General features: G+C 35.8%; 1 long non-coding RNA gene across 4 annotated transcripts; it reads right to left on the bottom strand.

The window, feature by feature from the left end:
• Window positions 1-1,548: 1,548 nt before the first annotated feature.
• LOC103706775 (uncharacterized) lies at window positions 1,549-8,363 on the bottom strand. Of its 4 annotated transcripts, none has more exons than XR_604018.6 (4): window positions 7,991-8,363; window positions 7,153-7,204; window positions 4,818-5,068; window positions 1,549-2,419 (listed from the first exon to the last, which is right to left on the bottom strand). It is a non-coding gene; the product is annotated as an uncharacterized LOC103706775 (long non-coding RNA). The 4 variants fall into 4 exon arrangements; XR_015974664.2 differs by having other exon boundaries at window positions 4,818-6,191; window positions 7,991-8,310; XR_015974666.2 differs by having other exon boundaries at window positions 4,818-6,079; window positions 7,991-8,310.
• Between the last annotated feature and the right edge of the window lie 401 nt (window positions 8,364-8,764).

Genomic DNA, 8,764 nt, shown 5'->3' with positions numbered 1-8,764 from the left:
GTGTTTCTCTCCCTCTTCCAAATCTTTCCAAGAAGTAACCACACGTGCGAAGTAGCCAAGAGGAATCCAAATCATCTTCTTTTGAAATCTAGCATGTTTTTTTTCAAATGCTTTGAAGATATGGCACGATACGGTTGCAGAAAAAAAAAAAAAAAGGCAAGCCAAAAAAAAGCTCTCGGCTAGCTCCCGCGTACCATTGGCGCTGTCTCGGAGCTTGGACAAGGCTGTGCCCCAGACTTCCAACTCCAGTTGTGAGAACTCTAAGCTTACCTCCTTGTCCAAACCTATCCATGCAAGGACCTAAGTGGGTGAATGATTAGCCTCGCCGTACCAGCAATCGTTATGCGTGCTAGTGGAAAATAAAACTATATACTGGAGCACAAGCTATATATATAGGTCATGCGGCCATAGGACATAAGGAGGAGACATGAAGCCAGAGATCCACCTTGTGGAAGTCCTTTTCTTCTCCCATTTGTGTCACAGGGATTCCTCATTTGTGTCAACCAGAGCCCACACACAAAAAAAAGGGGGGGGGAGCAGCTCTACTAGCCTCTGACCTCATGGGTGCAGTGATACAAGTTCCGGTGACTGCTCTGAATATTGTCTCAGGCTTTGGGGTATGGGTGAGTTGGGATGGTCATGGTGGCTATGCTTTCTTTAAATAAAGTGTGGAAGTCTCAACTCTATGGTCTTGGATCAGTGGCAGTCATGCCAGCTCTATGTACTAGTTCATCCTTTTCAGCAGTTGATAGCTAAAAGAGGGTAGTCTATTCACCTGTTGAATAGTTGAAAGGGGAATGGTGAGGACAAAAACAGCATCTGCGCTGAACAATTTGATTATGTTCAAAATGTTTCAGTAAGTTTTATCATTAATTATGATGAGTATTCTTTAAGGGCTTGTTTAATTTTGTAAATTATATTAGATCTATACATTTTAACGTGAGATAAGGATACATCATCATAAAAACCTACTAAAAAATGTATAGGAAAGAAGATTAAAGTACATTATCTATGGTTTATTAACTCATTGGATCCTCTGCAGTTCTCCTGATGGTCGGAGGGGTGACAACCGTCGCTCCTCTCTCAACCTACCTTCACCACACTCCACGATATAAAACACACACACACCGCAGAGGATCTGAACTTTTTATAAACTCCATATTGAGCAAAATATATACTAACAAAATTCCTTATTTTAGTAATTATAGAGCTTGTGTCATTCCACGTTCGAACTTGCATGAGCTGTTTTTATAATTATTCATTAGTTTTATATGGCAATCAAGTTAAAGGTATTAAAAACATGATCTTTTCTGCAGGATAATGGTATATTCTACATTTATCACAGACTATCAAATTACTGCATGACTCATAGTTGTTTATTTGAGCTAATGAAATTAACTCCTGATTTAGAACAACATAATTTTTCATCAAAGAAAGAAGTAAAACAAGACCCTTCCATCTATAAGCAAAAGATGGTGTTCAAAAAATCCTGATCCAAACATGAATGAAGTTAAAAAAAATGTCGAGGACCTTGTACAATCTATCAGCTTAGAATTTCAATGGATAATGGAAGGAAGATTTATTAATTGTAATCATGACAAGGAGACGTACAGCTGCATTTATTTATTCAAATTCCTTAGGCATCAGGTATCACTCTGTCCATAAACTTTGACAAATATAAACCAAGATTATCACAATTAAGCAGCATGTTCATATTCCTGTAGCATACAAAGAAAACAATCTTCCATAGTACTGACAATAATAAGGGTTCACTTTATGCTCTTCAGCTCCTGATTCTTCAGTCATCACTTTAAATATCTTTTGCCTTTTCATCCCGCAGGCATAGAAAGTATCTCCCACTAGGTGTACTGTTTTGGATTTCATTCAGAGTAGGTCCTTTTCTTTATAAGCTTGAAACAAGGAGATCAGGGTGGTAAATCCTTCATGATAACTGTGGAATACTGCTAGACCTGTTAGTATAGCTGTTGGAGTACACTTATCAAAAGTCCTCAGTCGTTCAAATAAAACTTATCCACTTCAGTTTCCTAATTCAGAGAAAAACTAACAGATGACTTAACAAAATATGAGCAGTCATGGATTCCGAAAATGTGGACATGTAAGAAACAATGCTGTAGAGATGCTCAGTGGCATTCCTTCAGGAATAAACTATTCACAGCTGATCAATTTCAGTTGTGTAGCTGATAGATGTCATCATTTGCCGAGATGCTCTGCCAAGCTCTCAATACCTTTGTGTTACTTGCATTAGCCTTTTGAATCCTCAGTGGAATAAGAGGCTGGTAAACAATGCCTTAAAGAAGTTGTATTTGAATAAAAGGAACTGATATCAAAAACATCTCTCTAGCTCTGTCTTTAACCGTGCAATAAGATCCTTGATGACTAGCGCTGGCCATGCTGGTGCCTGCTAACAGTTGATGGATGGAAGTATGAGTTGGGAATCAAAAGAATGCAACTAACTTGATAAAAGAAACTAGCTGTTTCATTACTAGCACAGAAATTTCAAGCCATTCTTAAGAGCTGTTTTCTGCAGACCTGGGTTATTTGACATCTGAAAGACCACTACTTTTGGATTCCTATAATTGGAAAACCTCTGAAATCGTTTTGAGGTCTAAGAGTAATTGATCTTTTAGTCAATATGAATGACAAAGTTAGGGAGAAAATATCTCAACTTCTTTCTTTTTATAGGTTATGCTCATTTCTAAAATATTTGCATTGTTCTTTGTTTGGCCTCCATGCATGCGCTGATGCGCATCAGATTATACTTCAAGTGCACTACTGTTACAAAAACCTTCTCAACTAGAATGGAGTGAACTTGCATTAACATCAGCAGCCTTAAGATATAAGCATGTTGTGAGACTTCAACAACTCCTAGCTGATAATTGGTGAAATTTTTTTCATACTTCCAAAGAGACAAACATAAACACTAACTTAGTTGCAGGTACAACATGAAACATTACTTCATATGATGGCCGGGGTAGAAGCTACATTGGGTACTCTTTTCATGAGCGTGATTTGGTGCTATTACTTATCAGTCTCAAAGTTGGACAGATAAATCCATGTATGGTTTGAAAACTTGGTTCCAGTTTTAGTTTGGGTCAGAGCAAATGAGTTTTCAGTTTCAGTAGTTCTGCTCTGGTTTTTGGCAGTTCTGACAGAAAATTGTACAGAAATTCAGAAATGCCAAATAGAAATTTACAAGCACAAAAGAAAAATAAAACAACTCACGAACAAAGGAGGCATTTTGAGGGGTCAGGTCATAATAGTTCACAATGAAGAATGTATGGCTACTCCAAGTGCCTTTTCGCCAATGCGCATGACAGGCTTAGAGCTTGCAGCTAACAAGTTTTATTATTTTGCAATCTTGGATGGCCGTCCATCTTATTTTCACACATTGTGCACTAGCATCTCAAGCAAGTATACCATGTTGTACTGTAAAACTAGTCATACTCGAATTTAGTTTGGTGCACTTTACTTTAAAGCAAATATGCTTCAAAATCATGTCTATGAAACAATTACATGATTTTGACATATACATGCTTTCATGTATATGAAACATATATATGATTTAGTACATCACAAATTTCCTTATTTTTATGCCTATCTCATATACTTTGAATCACTTCTTTTTAACTTGAGAAGTTAGGTATTTACCAGCCAAACATGTTTTGTGGACATGTCCTAAAATTTTAGCTTCCATGTCTGTCATGCAACTTTGGCATAGAAATGCCATGCAAAATTTTAAGGAAAATCAAAACAAATAATGAAATGAGTAATTTGCTTCAGTTTGAAAAGTGGAGAGATATCGCAAACAAATGTTGTAAATTTATGTTAGCAATTTGCTTCTCCTCAAAATAAGGCAATCAATGTACTGTTAGCTGAAGAACAAAGAATGCCCCTAACTTTGCTAATTACTAATGCAGACCAATCTAGAATGACTGGATTCTTGGAGCATCAGTCTAGCGACAAGAGGATGCTAGCTCATGTTCTTCAGAGAGATTTAATTTTCCAAACCTGTCATTTGCTTAGAAAGAATTGTTTGTTTAAGAACATCAAATGCAAACAATATCAAGAGGCAGAAGTAGTTATTATTGAAGAAGGTGAAAGATAGAATTGGAAAACAGGACTTACAAATATCAAATGACAATGATCCATAATAATATTTGGCAGGTCAGTAAAACAGTAGTTTAGGCAATTAATTGCAGATGAATTAATTCTTATTTAAGATTTTGTCTGTTGCAGAAATGGAAGATTAATATGTCAGTGTCAAAAAATTTATCAAAAATTACACGTGAATTAGAAAAATACTACTTCCAACTCTGAAACCTTCCAATTCAGACTGTTCCATTGTCTTTCTTCTGCTTCGATCTTGTTGATTTTTCTGAAAAAGCTTTGTTCTTGTCATTGAATTGTCATATAAGGTGCATAATCTAATTCTTAAAGGATTAACTTGTTTCAATAAGTCGATAGCTGTGTGGAGATGGATAGTTTAGCTGTATGTAACAGTTACATTTTTTTTTTACTATTAACCACAGGCTTCAATCACATCTATCATTTGACTCATTCCTGTTGCTATCTTACAATTTATGGTGTGGAAATCTGCATCGCTATAAGCATATTGTATACAGAATTCACAAAATTAGTTTTTGTTTTGGAGAATATAAACAATGTAATTAAATATGAAAAAAATAATTAAAGAGAATAAGTTTCCTATATCTGGTTAATGATGATACAAGAAAATTTGACATATAAAAAGAAACAAAGTTCTTTTTTAAAACTAAATTACTGGCAATTCAGATTACCTGAAGAGCATAAATTAAAAAAATCTAATTCAGCAGACTCAGGAACCAATGCTGCTGGAGATGTGACATAGCCTCTCGGGTCATGTTGCTTCTTTATAACTCCTTCCAATAGAATAAAAATGAAATCTTTCTGTACTTTTCATGTAAAAGTTCATTGTTGACCTTTCAGCAAGAAGGCCTCTGAATTCTTGAATTGGTATTCTTCCAAAAACTTGAGGGAGCAAGATTTTGGCTATCATTACCATACTCTCCTTTGAATAGAAATTGTAAAAATTAGAATAATAAACATATAATAATAATCGGGTTGAAAATTTGTAAGGCCACGGCAAGCAAAATATGATTTACTCAATGAAAATTTAGAAAGCAACAGAAATTCTAGTTTGTTTAAGAGACCTAATGGGCAGTGGATATGTCACACAGCACAACTAAAATCAAGCATGTAAAAATACATTAAACTTACAGGTATAACAATAAAGACATGATAATGCAAATGTTTTTTCTATAAGAGGGCATAAGCATTTACATAACCAGAAAGCCCTTACTCTGTACAGTGGAAGAACAAATATACATCTGAATGAATTAAAACTAAAAAAAAAAATGGGGAAAACAACAATATACCTTTACAGATTCATATATGAATTAGTTGTCTTTCTGCTTGAAAGATTGTTAGTAAGAGCTTGCTCAATAAAACTGGAAGCAAATGCAAGCCATGATTTATCTACAAGTGACCTATTCAACCAATAGGAAAGAAGGGAGAAGAGGGACCATAGACAAGGGAGTTGGCCCAGTGGGTGCGGGGGTCATATTTTTTGCACACATGATGATGTGAGGGATTATCCGAATCCCTTTGGGACTATGCCCACTTGTTCCTCTTTGTTGTATTTGACTCTGTTTCCACTCATAACAGAGAGAAAGTGGACTATCTTAGTTTGTGACAGAGTAGGAACTAGTACATTGTGTATCTGCGAAATGACTACTAACTTTCAAGAAATGTTTGATTAAGGTAGTTATCTAGAAAATAAACATAATGTTGGCTTCAACCTTCCTATAAGAATTCGTAACCCTCTTACCATTAGATGACAGCATCTGTAGTTGCTTCTGATAAATATAGATGGTCATGCTACTTGACTATTGTCAAACAAAGATTGACAGCTGGTTGGATCTCACTTGACAGAATGTACTGGGGATTTATGTTGTTTGTTAAGCAAATGGTTCAAAAGCAGCTCATCTAATGTCCATCATGATAAGAGTTTGATCAATGTCTGGCACAATAAGAGTCCATTCAGTTAGTAATAAAGCTGAGCTTGAGCCTGAGAATTGAGCTTGAAATAGTTTGCCACTGAACTTGAGAAAGGTTCAGCTTGATTAAACCCTCTACAAACACAGAAGCATGCACATGAACCCAAACTAACATTCATTATTAATTTATTTGTATAAGATCAATGTCAATTGGGTGAAATATTTACTAATAAATGAACAATCAGGCATTGGATTGAGATTTAATGACTGAGAAAAGCTTAAAGTATCAGAATATGTGTGTGAGCGAGAGAACAATGAACACATGAATACACGCAAGGAGTGAATATGAGCAGGTGCATATGCATGGATGTACATACATAATGTATTATGTACGTTAAGTACATAGATATGTGCATGCACAGAAACATGTATAGAAATACATAACCCTCGGAGGGTTATCAGGAACTTGCCAATTTCTTTTCTTTTTCTTTATTGGGACAAAGATTACCAATCCCTTGAATAATCAAATCACCAAAAGTTTGAATCTGGCCCAAAATTGCTTAAGTTGAAGTTCAAGTGGGTGAACTTATGATGTCTCACAATGATAGAGAGTTCATTTGGTAGGGTCAAAAACGTAGTCAGATTGAGAGCCCAAACAATATGCACAGATCCAAATTATGTAATCAATATTGTCACATTTATTTTTGCAATATTCAAATTTGGCTCAGCATGTACAAATCCACAATGATAGACAAGTATCAAAATTTTAATAATGGATATGCAAACATGATTTTCCAAATCAATATATTTCAATACATCAACATAAAAATTCTAAGGTTCATATAGAAGTTTCCAAAATTTCAATTAATTGGAATAATTCTAGTAAAATCGCATGATTATGAAAATCGCATGGATACCATGGATATTCAAAAGCTCAACAATACAATAGATTCATGCTTGATCCAATTTTTAAAAGTACATAAAACAAACAGTGCAATTTTCTAGGTATTTGATAATAACTAATACAAAGTATATTTCTAAATCTATATACATATATATTATTTAAAACTTCTTTGATTAGGTGGAGATTACTCACTTTCTCGTGCTAACCAAACATCTTGGAAATTCGCAAACACTTCAAAATCAACCTAAAACAAGATGATTGAGAGTTAAATGCAAGCTTTCTATCAGTCCACCTCTTTATAGATGATTAATTCTAGATATTTTTAACTCCAGAGTCTATACCACTGCGAGCTATTCCAATAGAACTTTATTTCTCCCTATAAGAACATCCTAAAATTACCAAATTTAGGTTTAACAAGTAAACTCATCCCACTTATAATATACCATATTTTAGGAGATAATTTCACATCTAAACAGTGCAATAATTAATCCAAGTCAAGGCTTTATACTCTCCCCTGTTTTACATAGCTACAATACTATAGCGAATTTCCCTACTTTTCTTATGAAATAATAATTGAAACTTTTCAGATCTAAAGAAAAATACTATTAGTACAATTTCACCAAAATCATACCAAAACACTAAGTATAAGCAAGGTTCCAATCAAATGCAAAGCCAATACTCTGTTCTGCCCTTACTTGCACGTTAGACCACATCAACGATTTGATTGATCAAGCTAATATCCTTCAAAAATTCTCAAAATTTGCAAGTTTATTGATCGATGAGTTACCAATTTCCAGTTGAAATTTTAGATTAAAATACCCACCCAATTTCAAGTTATAATTTTTGGATTAGAATAGGGAAGAACCTGTTTACCATGAGATCACCACCAAAACACACAAAAGCCTTCTTCTTCCCTAATAGGTGGCTTCCCACTATTTCCAAAATTTCAGAAATTAAACACTACCTTAAACCTTCAAGATTTAGACCTCTAACGTCAAAAATCTAACGTAAAGAAAAGATTCGGTCTTACCTTGATGATGGCTTCAACAACTTAGCTTTTTCCCCCTCTTCTTCTTCTCCAAGGCACCCCCCAGCGGCGACTGACGACGCTCCGTTGAGAGGAGGAGAAGAGGGGGACAGCGGAAGGAGGAGGCGGAAAATGAGAAAAGAGAGAAAAAGAGGGGATGGGAGGCGCCGGTGTTGGGTGGTCGGAGAGAGGAGAGGCGGTGGGATGAAGGCGCGCGAGGGGGGAAAGAGCGCGGGAGAGAGAGAGAGAGAGAGAGACGGTGGCCAGGGGAGTTGGGTCGCGGCCGGTGCCTCCCCTGTTTTTTTTTTTTTTAATTGGACAAGGGGAAGGGCACCGCTTGCAGGCGGGCCTGATTGTATCTGGGCCACAGAATCGCAGAAACCTCTTGGCCCAGTCAAACCAAACTACAAAGGCCACCTTCTCCTCTTTTTTTCTTTTTCTTTTTATTTTTTATTTTTACTTGCCAAAGCGCGCGAGTTGAACTACACAAGTACAAACATAACGAATAAAATCAAAAAAAAGAATATCATGAAATATTTTATACTACTCCTCTTCTCGGATCTACAGAGTGTCATCGGAGTTATTGGTCGCGGTCGGTCAATCCGCAATACTATTAACTTCTCTAAACGATTTTCTGCCACTGTGTAGTTTTTTTTTTTCGTGAATTTAGCCGGCGGCGCTCACGGCTGCTCTAGTTTCTCCAAAGTCTTTTTTACCCCTAGTTTAAACCGAGATCGGTTATAAATTGGGGGCACTTTGGTCTAAAACATAGAAATA

This window comes from Phoenix dactylifera, chromosome 18 (assembly GCF_051530095.1).
Source record: "Phoenix dactylifera cultivar Ajwa chromosome 18, Ajwa_hap1_PhDact_Kaust_v1.1, whole genome shotgun sequence".
Lineage (NCBI taxonomy): Eukaryota > Viridiplantae > Streptophyta > Magnoliopsida > Arecales > Arecaceae > Phoenix > Phoenix dactylifera.
This window is presented reverse-complemented; position numbering and strand designations above follow the sequence as displayed.